At 38.4% G+C, this 10,104-nt stretch overlaps 1 long non-coding RNA gene and 1 pseudogene across 1 annotated transcript; both read left to right on the top strand.

Moving 5' to 3' along the window:
• The first annotated feature begins 843 nt into the window (after positions 1-843).
• Positions 844-4,749, top strand: LOC116071108 (annotated as a pseudogene).
• A 3,033-nt stretch (positions 4,750-7,782) lies between these two features.
• Positions 7,783-9,518, top strand: LOC116071109. Its single transcript, XR_004110711.1, has 2 exons — positions 7,783-7,843; positions 9,090-9,518. It is a non-coding gene; the product is annotated as an uncharacterized LOC116071109 (long non-coding RNA).
• The last annotated feature ends 586 nt before the right edge of the window (positions 9,519-10,104 follow it).

Here is a 10,104-nt window from a genome sequence, read left to right as displayed (position 1 = left end):
GGGCAAAGTAAAAAGATCTATGCCATCAATTCCTTTCCATGTTGTTACTGGAACCAGGGATTGAGAAGTAAACTCTTTGACTTCAGAAGTTGTGAGACTGCAATTTCAAGGGTGGACTGCTAAATACTCATACTAACAATGCCATTATTCCAAGATATACCTATTCATATGGCTTTAGTGATATTCCTTCTCTATATAAACAATTTATTAAGGGTGCACAGCAGAACTGAAATATCATAATAGTCATTGACTGTACCAATATCATCATCATCATCTACCACCTTTACTACTAAAATAAAACTTTAATATTAAAATAAGAGGCAATAGTCATCGATACATGTATATGAGTGCATATGATTATATCTATATTATGCATATGTGATTATGCTGAAACTACCCCAGACTGTGAACATGAATAAACATAGCAAAGGTTACAGTGTGTAATATAACAGTGTGTAATTTGTTTGAAGAATTATCAGTATTTTCATACACCATTTTTGGGGAACTACCCAGAAAGTGAAATTAAGAATAGGAATGGGCAGTCTCGAGAGGTGCTTCGCTGGAGAGGTGGCACTGTGCTGTCCTCGGATAAACATTTACAGTGAAGAAGAAAGAACATCAGGTGCTTAGATTTAGTTTAATCTTACAGTGGCTGCTTGGAAAATGAAGATGCAAACTCCAGATTGGTGGCTTATGTGTTCTTCATGCAAGGGAAGCATACTAAAAGACAGAAGAAACTGTGCTGACCAGTGACTGAAAGCTGCAAGCATTGGAACAGATTTGCAAAAGAGAGGGATTTCTAAGCATTCCATATTGGAAGAAGAGATTTTTATATGTGAAAAAATGCATTTGTTTAGTAAATCACACAAAAATCCAGCAGAAATTGTCAAAAATTCTGAAAGACAACCTGGCCATTTTGGAAAAGCAAGACAAAAATACAGACAAGGCTTCAGAAGAAGTATCAAAATCTCTGTAAGGAATGAAAAATTTCTGTGTGGAACAAACGACAAGGAGCCTCCCACAGAAGCAGTGGCTCAGCTGGCCCAGGAGCTCTACAACAGCGGGTTGCTGGTGACACTCATAGTGGACCTGCAGCTCATAGACATTGAGGGAAAAAGAGATGTGAAGCAGATATTCAACAACATCCTGAGAAGACAGATTGGGACATGGTGTCCTACTTGGAGTACATCAGTTCTCATCCTCACATCCTGTTTGTGCTTCTCAAAGGCTATGAGGCCCCACAGATTGCTTTACGCTGTGGAATTATGCTAAGAGAGCGTATTCGACATGAGCCACTTGCCAAAATCATCCTCTTTCCTAATCAGTTCAGAGATTTTTTTCAAGTATGTGGAGTTGTCCACATTTGATATTGCTTCAGATGCCTTCGCTACTTTTAAGAGTTTGATAACCAGACATAAAGTGTTGGTAGCAGACTTCTTAGAACAAAATTATGACACTATTTTTGAAGACTATGAGAACTACATGACAAAGAGACAATCTTTAAAGTTGCTAGGTGAGCAGATCCTGGACCGCCACAATTTCACCATTATGACCAAGTACAATCAGCAAGCCAGAGAACTTGAAACTGATGATGAACATGCTTCGAATCAAAAGTCACAATATCCAGTTCGAAGTCTTCCATGTCTTTAAGGTATTTGTGGGCAGCCCTCACAAAATGCAGCTTATCGTGGAGATTCTGTTAAAAAAAAGTCAGCCCAAACTCATTGAGTTTCTGAGCAGCTTCCAGAAAGAAAGGACAGATGAGGACGAGCAGTTCGCGGAAGAGAACTACCGGATTAAACAGATTCGAGACTTGAAGAAAGCAGCCCCATGAAGATTGCCTGACAGCAGTTTGTCTCCCTTGCCCTGTGTGTACAGTGTTGTTTCAAAGTCTCTGTTCTTGGGAAGGCTTTGGAGGTCCTGTCTTTCTCGATTGATTATTCAAGGTAGATGAAATATAAACATTTGAGTGGAAAAAATCAACCTAGAATAATATATTCATTTTAATCAGGTCTGTGATTGCTTATGGAATCAACCATTAAACATTGATCAAAAGCAAAAGAAGAAAAGAATAGGAATGAAAAACTATATAAACAAACAAACAAAAATAGCTGGCACATTGTCAGATACAAATTAAGAGACATATACTGACAGATACAAATTAAGTAAAGAGTATCCTACCTGTATCTGGACTTTTACTTGGTTAATAGCTCTCAAAGATATAATTTTTTCTTTAAAAGCTTTTTTTTCTTTGTTAAGAATGTAGCATACTTACTTTAAATTCTGTTGTAAAACTTGAGTTTGCTGTGGCTCATCTTTTTTTCAGATAGAATTCAAAGCATATAATCAAGAGAGTTGGTAGAAAAGTCTGGGAAAGGGAAGGCAAAGAAAGGCAACTTGCCCTCATGAGGCTTGTTGCCTGAAGTGCTGCCTCCTATTCCAGCATGGGGAGCAGAGTTTCTTTCTAAAGTGAGTCCCTAACAGCCCTGAGAGGCTGTGTGTTACATGGCTTCCATCCTGGGAGTCCCTAGTGTAGACAGATTTATAATGAAAGAGAATTATGTATTTTTACATGTTCCACTTTTAAAATCTAATTGAAAGTTTTCTGTAGCAAAGAATTTGTTACAGTACCTGGTAGTTCACACAGCCTTCTATCTCTTCAGTCTGAGTCTTTCTTTCATTCACATCATGTTCATTTTGTTCTTTTATGTGAATTATGGGCCATTAGAAACCAGGATGCTTTTATAGTTTGAATGAGGATGCCCCCTATAGGCTCATCTGTTTGAATGCTTAGTCCCCAATTGGTGAACTATTTTGGAAGGATTAAGGAAGTGTGGCTTTTGCAGGGGAGAAGTGTCACAGGGTGTCACTTTAAGCCCAATTAGCTTTTTCTTTACCTCTTCCTACTCATTATATTCTTCTCTCAACATGTAAACTCTTAGCTACTACTTTAAAACCATGCTGCCATACTCCACACTATGATGTTAAAGGACTCTAACCCTCTAGAAACATAAACTCCCCAAATTAAATGCCTACTTTTATAAGTTTCCTTAGTTATGGTGTCATGTCACAGCACTTTAAAGACATACAGCAATGAGAACTTCACTCAGACTGGCTCTTTCTTAGTTCATTAGAAAATGTGGACTTAGATGTCACAGAGGATCAGGTAGCATCTGCAGGTACTATGGTTCTTGTTATTGAGAAAAAGTATATGTTATTCATTTAAGATTCATCTGATAATATATACCACCTCCTAAGCTTCACTTTTGTACTTTCTAGATCTTTCCCACAGAGACTTCAGATGTGTCTTCTCAAAAACAGGCAACTGATTTTATGTACATCTATTTTTGATTGCTTGGAACATAAGATACTAATATGTAACTGTCAGGATTTAATGTTTCCAAACTTATATATTAGGTACATGAAGAAGATTTTTGCTTTATTAATGTTTTAAATAATCCTGGAAAGTAAACTCACAAGTATATGAAATGAGAACTCTAAACTGTTTGGTTTATTTTTACCACAAAGCTATTATACACTGAAAACTACAATAACATTTGCATTGTGGCATTTCCTTTTTCCTAACAGGCACTGGAGACCAAGCCTAGATTCAGAACCATGTGGATATTTGTTATCATCAGACTCCACGTTGTTAGAGATCTGTGCTTAGTAGCTCACCTGGAAGCCTGACACACATTCTCAGTTGCAGACTTCTCCTATCCAGACTTCTAATCTAAATTAGAGGACTATTGGTCACTCTCACAGCTTAAAAACCACATAAAAACTGTATCATTTCTGCCAGGATTTCTTCTAAAATATGAAATCTGGAAATAGAAGATAACTCAACTGGAAATTCCTCTCTGTGAAATGCATTCAGCTTCATCCCTATAACAATGCAAAGAAAGAATGTTTGCTTCAAGCATTGTTTTTATTTTAGATTTTTAAACATACACTGAATCTTAAATTTTTATATTCTAAAAATCTGACTCTGATTTGGAATTAACTGTTCTTTGAGATTATCATTAACACTGTCTCATTGAGGTTTCAGGTAGACACGAATTAAGGTAGAGTTAACTAATGTAGTCCAGTTTTCGGGTGTTAATCATACAGGAATTTACACACTGTTCTCTGTACCACAGAAGCTTCTGGCACAAGTGTTTCTTATTTAAGATTTCTTATTTATAGAAATAGAATATGAGAATAGATGACATACGTTAACACCTTCCAAATATACTCAAATAAAATATTTTTAAAATGTGTAGTACATGAGTGTATAAGGAAGAGCAAAAGCATACACTTTGTGCAGGATTCAATTCTAGGAAAGCTGTAGAACACATAAAGAAGATGGAGTTCAAGGACTCTGAAGAAAAGAATTGAGGGAAAAGGGGTAGGCATTTGATAGCTTTTCATCAGGGGAGGAATGAGCCAATAAATCTTTACTTGGATTATCAGGGCTGCTGTAACAGACTTATACAGGATAGGTAGCATAAAGCAGAGTTTTAAGTATCCGAGATGTAGCTCAAACGTAAATGCTTTTCGGGCATGTAAAAGGCTTTGTGTTCTAACCCCATGTGTGCAGAAAAAGAGCAGATAGATAGACACAGATCGATAGATAGATAGATAGATAGATAGATAGATAGATAGATAGATAAACAGACAGACATTTTCTTGTGATTTAGAAATTAAAATGCTATGTCCAACTTCCAGAAGAACAGGCAAACTGATTTCCATTGTTGTATACCAACAATACCCAGCAATATAGGAGTGTTCCTCTTTCTCTACAACTTCTCCAGCATCTGCTGTCACCTGAGTTTTTTATCTTACTGGTTTGAGGTGGAATCTCAGGGTTGTTTTGATTTGCATTTCCCTGATGACTAAGGGTGTTGAACATTTCTTTAGGTGCTTCTCAGCCATTCAGTATTCCACAGTTGAGAATTCTTTGTTTAGCTCTGTACCCCATTTTTAATAGGGTTATTTGGTTCTCTGGAGTCTTACTTCTTGAGTTCTTTGTATATATTGGATATTAGCCCTCTATTAGATGTAGGATTAGTAAAGATCTTTTCTGCTCACAAGTGGCAGGGCAGCTGAGACAGGATCCTCTCTACCTCCGTCTACACCTAGGAGTGAAGGCAGCAGATCTACAGCCCTCTCTGCCCCTTCCCTGCAAGTGGAGAGCTCCAACCCAGGGACTCAGGTGAGATCTACATTTTCTCCCCTGTGACTTTCTAAGGCAGGACCAACCAGGAGGCACAGGCCTCACAAGTGGCAGGGCAGCCGGGTCAGGATCCTTTCTACCTCAGACCACACCTAGGAGGGACAACAGATCCACAGCCCTCTCTGCACCTTTGCCACAAGTGAAGATCCTGTCTCCAGGGTGTGCTCTGGCTAGATAGGGAGGGAGTGGGCAGCCTTGCCTAGACCCTGATTTTAGTAGGATTGTTTCAAGTTTCTCTCCATTCAGTTTGATGTTGACTACTGGTTTGCTGTATATTGCTTTTAGTAATTTTAGGTATGGGCCTTGAATTCCTGATCTTTCCAAGACTTTTATCATGAAGGGGTGTTGGATTTTGTCAAATGCTTTCTCAGCATCTAATGAAATGGTCATACAGTTTTTTCTTTGAGTTTGTTTATAGAGTGGATTACTTTGATGAATTTCCATATATTGAACAATTCCTGTATCCCTGGGATGAAGCCTACTTGATTATGATAGATGATTATTTTGATGTGTTCTTGGACTCAATTTGCAAGAATTTTATTGGATATTTTCCCATCGATATTCATAAGGGAAATTGATCTGAAGTTCTCTTTCTTTGTTGGGTCTCATGTGTGGTTGAGGTATCAGAGTAATTGTGGCTTCATAAAACAAATTGTGTAGAGTACCATCTGTTTCTATTTTGTGGACTAGTTTGAGGAGTATTGGTATTAGGTCTTTTTGAATGTCTGATAGAACTCTTCACTAAACGCAACTGGTCCTGGGCTTTTTTTGTTTGGGAGACTACTAATGACTGTCTCTATTTCTTTAGGGGATATGGCACTGTTTAGATAATTTATCTGATCTTGATTTAACTTTGGTATCTGGTATCTGTCTACAAAATTGTCCATTTCATCTAGTTATGTTGAGTATAAGCTTTTGCAGTAGATGCTGGTGAGGTTGCGGAGAAAGAGGAATACTCCTTTGTTGCCTATGGGATTGCAAGCTGGTACTACCACTCTGGAAATCAGATTGGTGGTTCCTCGGAAAATTGGACATAGTACTACCTGAGGACCAAGAAATCCAACTCCTGGGGATATACCCAGAAGATGCACCAACATGTAATAAGGACACATGCTCCACTATGTTCATAGCAGCCTTATTTATAATAGCCAGAAGCTGGAAACAACCCAGATGTCCCTCAACAGAGGAATGGATACAGAAAATGTGGTACATTTACACAATGGAGTACTACTCAGCTATTAAAAACAATGTATTTATGAAATTCTTACGGAAATGGATGGATCTGAAGAATATCATCCTGAATGTGGTATCCCAATCACAGAAGAATACACATGGTATGCACTCACTGATAAGTGGATATTATCCCACAAGCTCAGAATACCCAAGATACAATTCACAAACCACATGAAACTCAAGAAGAAGGAAAACCAAAGTGTGGATATTTCAATCCTTCTTAGAAGATAGAACAAAATACCCAGGGATGGAGTTACAGAGACAAAGTATGGAGTAGAGACTGCAGGAATGACTATCCAAAGACTGATCCACCTAGGGATTCATCCCATATACAATCATCAAACCCAGACACTATTGTGGATGCCAGCAAGTGCTTGCTGACAGGAACCTGATATATCTGTCTCCTGAGAGGCTCTGCCAGTGCCTGACAAATACAGAAGTGGAGGCTCACAGCCATCCATTGTACTGAGCACAGGGTCCCCAATGAAGGAGCTAGAGAAAGGACTCGAGGAGCTGAAGGGGTTTGCAGTCCCATAGGAGGAACAACAATATAAGCTAACAAGTAACCCCAGAGCTCCCAGGGACTAAACCATCAACCAAAGAGCACACGTGGTGGGATTCCTGGCTTCAGCTGCATATGTAGCAGAGGATGGCCCAGGAAGTCATCAATAGGAGGAGAGGCCCTTGGTCTTGGGAAGGCTCTATACCCCAGTGTAGGGGAATGCCAGGTCCAGGAAGCAGGTGAGGGTGGGTTGTTGAGCAGGGGCGGGGGGATAGGGGGTATTTTGCAGGGAAAACCAGGAAAGGGTAGAACATTTGAAATGTAAATAAATAAAATATCTAATTAAAAAATAGATTAAAATCCTAGCAAAGTTGGCTCCTTCTGTAAGTTCTGAGAGAGACTCAGTATATGCCTCTCTTTTCATGTCTGTGATCACCAGAGACAGTGGTGCTCCTGACCTTATAGTTTCTCTACCTTAATTTTCACACAGCTTTCTTTATGTCTCTCCTCTGTAAGTCTGTCTCTTCTTTTTATGGTGACACCAACTGTGATGAATTTATAGCATGGGAATGAGTTCTGACCTCACTGTGGCATATTTATATCTTTGAAGACCCTATTCTGAGGAATCTCTCTCTCTAAGGATCTAGGTGAAAATTAATGTGGAGGAATACCATCCAATCCAGTACAATAGACAAGTGTCAGATTGTACAGGGTCTGGATGCTGTGATATTATTTTTTCTAAATACAGTCTTGAATTCTTAGAATTTTAACAAACAAAAAGGTCTAACTGTGCTTTTGTGAGATCATTGGACTAGTATATAAAGTTTGAATAAAAGGGATGAAAAATAAAAACAGAATTTAAAGTCAGCTACCATACTACTACTTGGTTCAAGGTGAGTGGTGATTGTGTTCCAGTCAATGTACTGGAATGTACAATTTTAGGTTTTAGGTGTGGAGGAAATTATCTGAAAGGTATAAATAATATGTGTTGCTGAGGGGTTTGGTAAGGAAAAAGAAGATAACCTAGATTACTGATTAACTGAGTAGAGAATAGCACCATGTTCTGTAACATGGAAGACTGCCAGCCAAGATAAATGTATATAGAAATCAGAAATCCCAGTTTAGAAAAATTGTATTTGAACCATAGATTAGAATTCAAGTGGGGACAGCAGAAGATAACTGTAGTCCAAAGAGAAGTCATGGATTAAAAGATAAATCAGACTTATCAACCTGTTGATGGTAATAAAATGCTTGCTATATGAGGTCATCGGTGTTTCAAAACAGAGAACAAAAATAGAGCCAAGAATGTGTGCTAGAATACACTAATGTTTCAAGAGAAAAAGGAAGATTCAGGAGAAGAGACTGAGATACACTAGCTAGAAAGGTAGAAGAAAATGCAGAAATTTGTGGTGTTCCTAAACCTATTGTGTACATAGTAGAGAAGTCAGATACAATGAAATGCATTATTTGCTCAAAGATTCACTATTTTTCCATCCATTCAGTACACCAGAATGGCACTTTGCTATATGTGGTCAGTGATTGGGTGTGATCAAAATTGATGACCCATGCACCAATGTAGAAACTTAAGCTCAGTACAGCCTCTGTTATACTCCTCTAGCATTAGGAACTGTGTATCCCAAGTAGGACATGTTTCTTCAGCACAAACCTCACAGACAGAAAATGTATAATTTAGATGCAGATTGTCATTTTGAACATGAGGATAAGCTGTGGTTGTTATAAGCCACTATGATTTCAGATTGTCCATTGAACACAGCAGTTTAGAGAGAACTGATTAAAGTATCCTTATGTGGCATGGTATTACAATAAGGCATTGATTATGGAGCTGAGCTCACTGGGTCCAGGACAGAATAGGAGCCTTCATAACACTCTTATTTAAGACCACACCTTAAATTTACCATTTACTAGTTATATAATTTTAATTTCTTAACTGATTTATCTGGCTCTGTATTTTTCTACTTAGACAAAGATATGTCTACTTGACAGTGTTCTCAGGAATAAACAGGACAGTATTTTCAGTTTGAAATACAGATCCACCTTCCTGTCTGTAAATTTCTGTCAATATGTTCAATATGTATTAAGTTTTTTTCTTTACTCCATTGTTTCTCATTTCAAAATTAGGAGAGAAGACAATCCTAAGAAACACATAAGAAAACATGAGCAGATAACACATGGCAGAGTTGTAAGTAGAGCCCAGTAAAGGAAGAAGTCAAGAGAAGATGTTGACCTTGCCTCGAGGGATTGAAGTTTGAAGCAGGTGGCCCAGAATGTCCCTAATGTCAAAGCAGCAACAGCAAAAATTGTCAAAGACTAGGAAAAGTGGGCATTGAGAAAAACAGCCATGTCTGATAGAGAACAGAAAAAGGCCCTGCCAAATGTGTGCATCAGCTGTTGTCCACAGCAAGTGCCATATCTCTAAATTAACAAAGGAATGGGTAAGGTGAGCCAGTCCTGTGTGAGGACATTACTTCCCCAAAAGTCCCAACATCTGCATCCCTTCGGGATTTCTGCAACTATATCCATTAATTAAAAATACACATGGTCCTTTGACTACAGAAATGAAAATTATTGAGAGTTCAAGGAATATGACAAACAACAAGGTACTATGGTCTGAGTGGTGGTAATTAGCTGAGAAGAACTAGTATCTTGAAGCCTAGGCATGATTCCCCAATGCTTCATTGACCTGGTAGTTCCCTGAAGAGTTCTCTTGGTGTTCTTCCTGCGGAAAGAAAAATGAAAGAAGAGAAAAGAAAAGAAACGAGGAAGGAAAAAAGAAAAGGCAGTCTCTGTTCTCTTCCCTTTGAGAATGATCAAAGCCATGAAGAGGTTGTTTTACATTGAGAAAGGATGGGTAGCCAAATTAGATTCTTTTTTTTTTATTAATATTTTAGCACTAAATTTTTTATTGAATTAGAATTATATCACCCCCCCCCCATTTTCTTCTCTCTCAGCTACTGTCCCTTGAACACCTCTCATGCCCCTTCAACTCTTTTTTTTTTCTTTATTTATATGCGAATTTCTCCATTCCCAGTTTCCCCTCCAAAAAACAAAAAAAACAAACAAAAACAAACCCCTGTTGCCTCCCCCCTCCCCATGCCTGCCACCCCGCCCTCTCCCACTTTCTGGCCCTGGCATT

This window comes from Mastomys coucha, unplaced genomic scaffold, assembly GCF_008632895.1.
Source record: "Mastomys coucha isolate ucsf_1 unplaced genomic scaffold, UCSF_Mcou_1 pScaffold22, whole genome shotgun sequence".
Classification (NCBI taxonomy): domain Eukaryota; kingdom Metazoa; phylum Chordata; class Mammalia; order Rodentia; family Muridae; genus Mastomys; species Mastomys coucha.
Note: the sequence above shows the minus strand (reverse complement) of the source record. Positions and strands in the feature narration are given on the sequence as shown.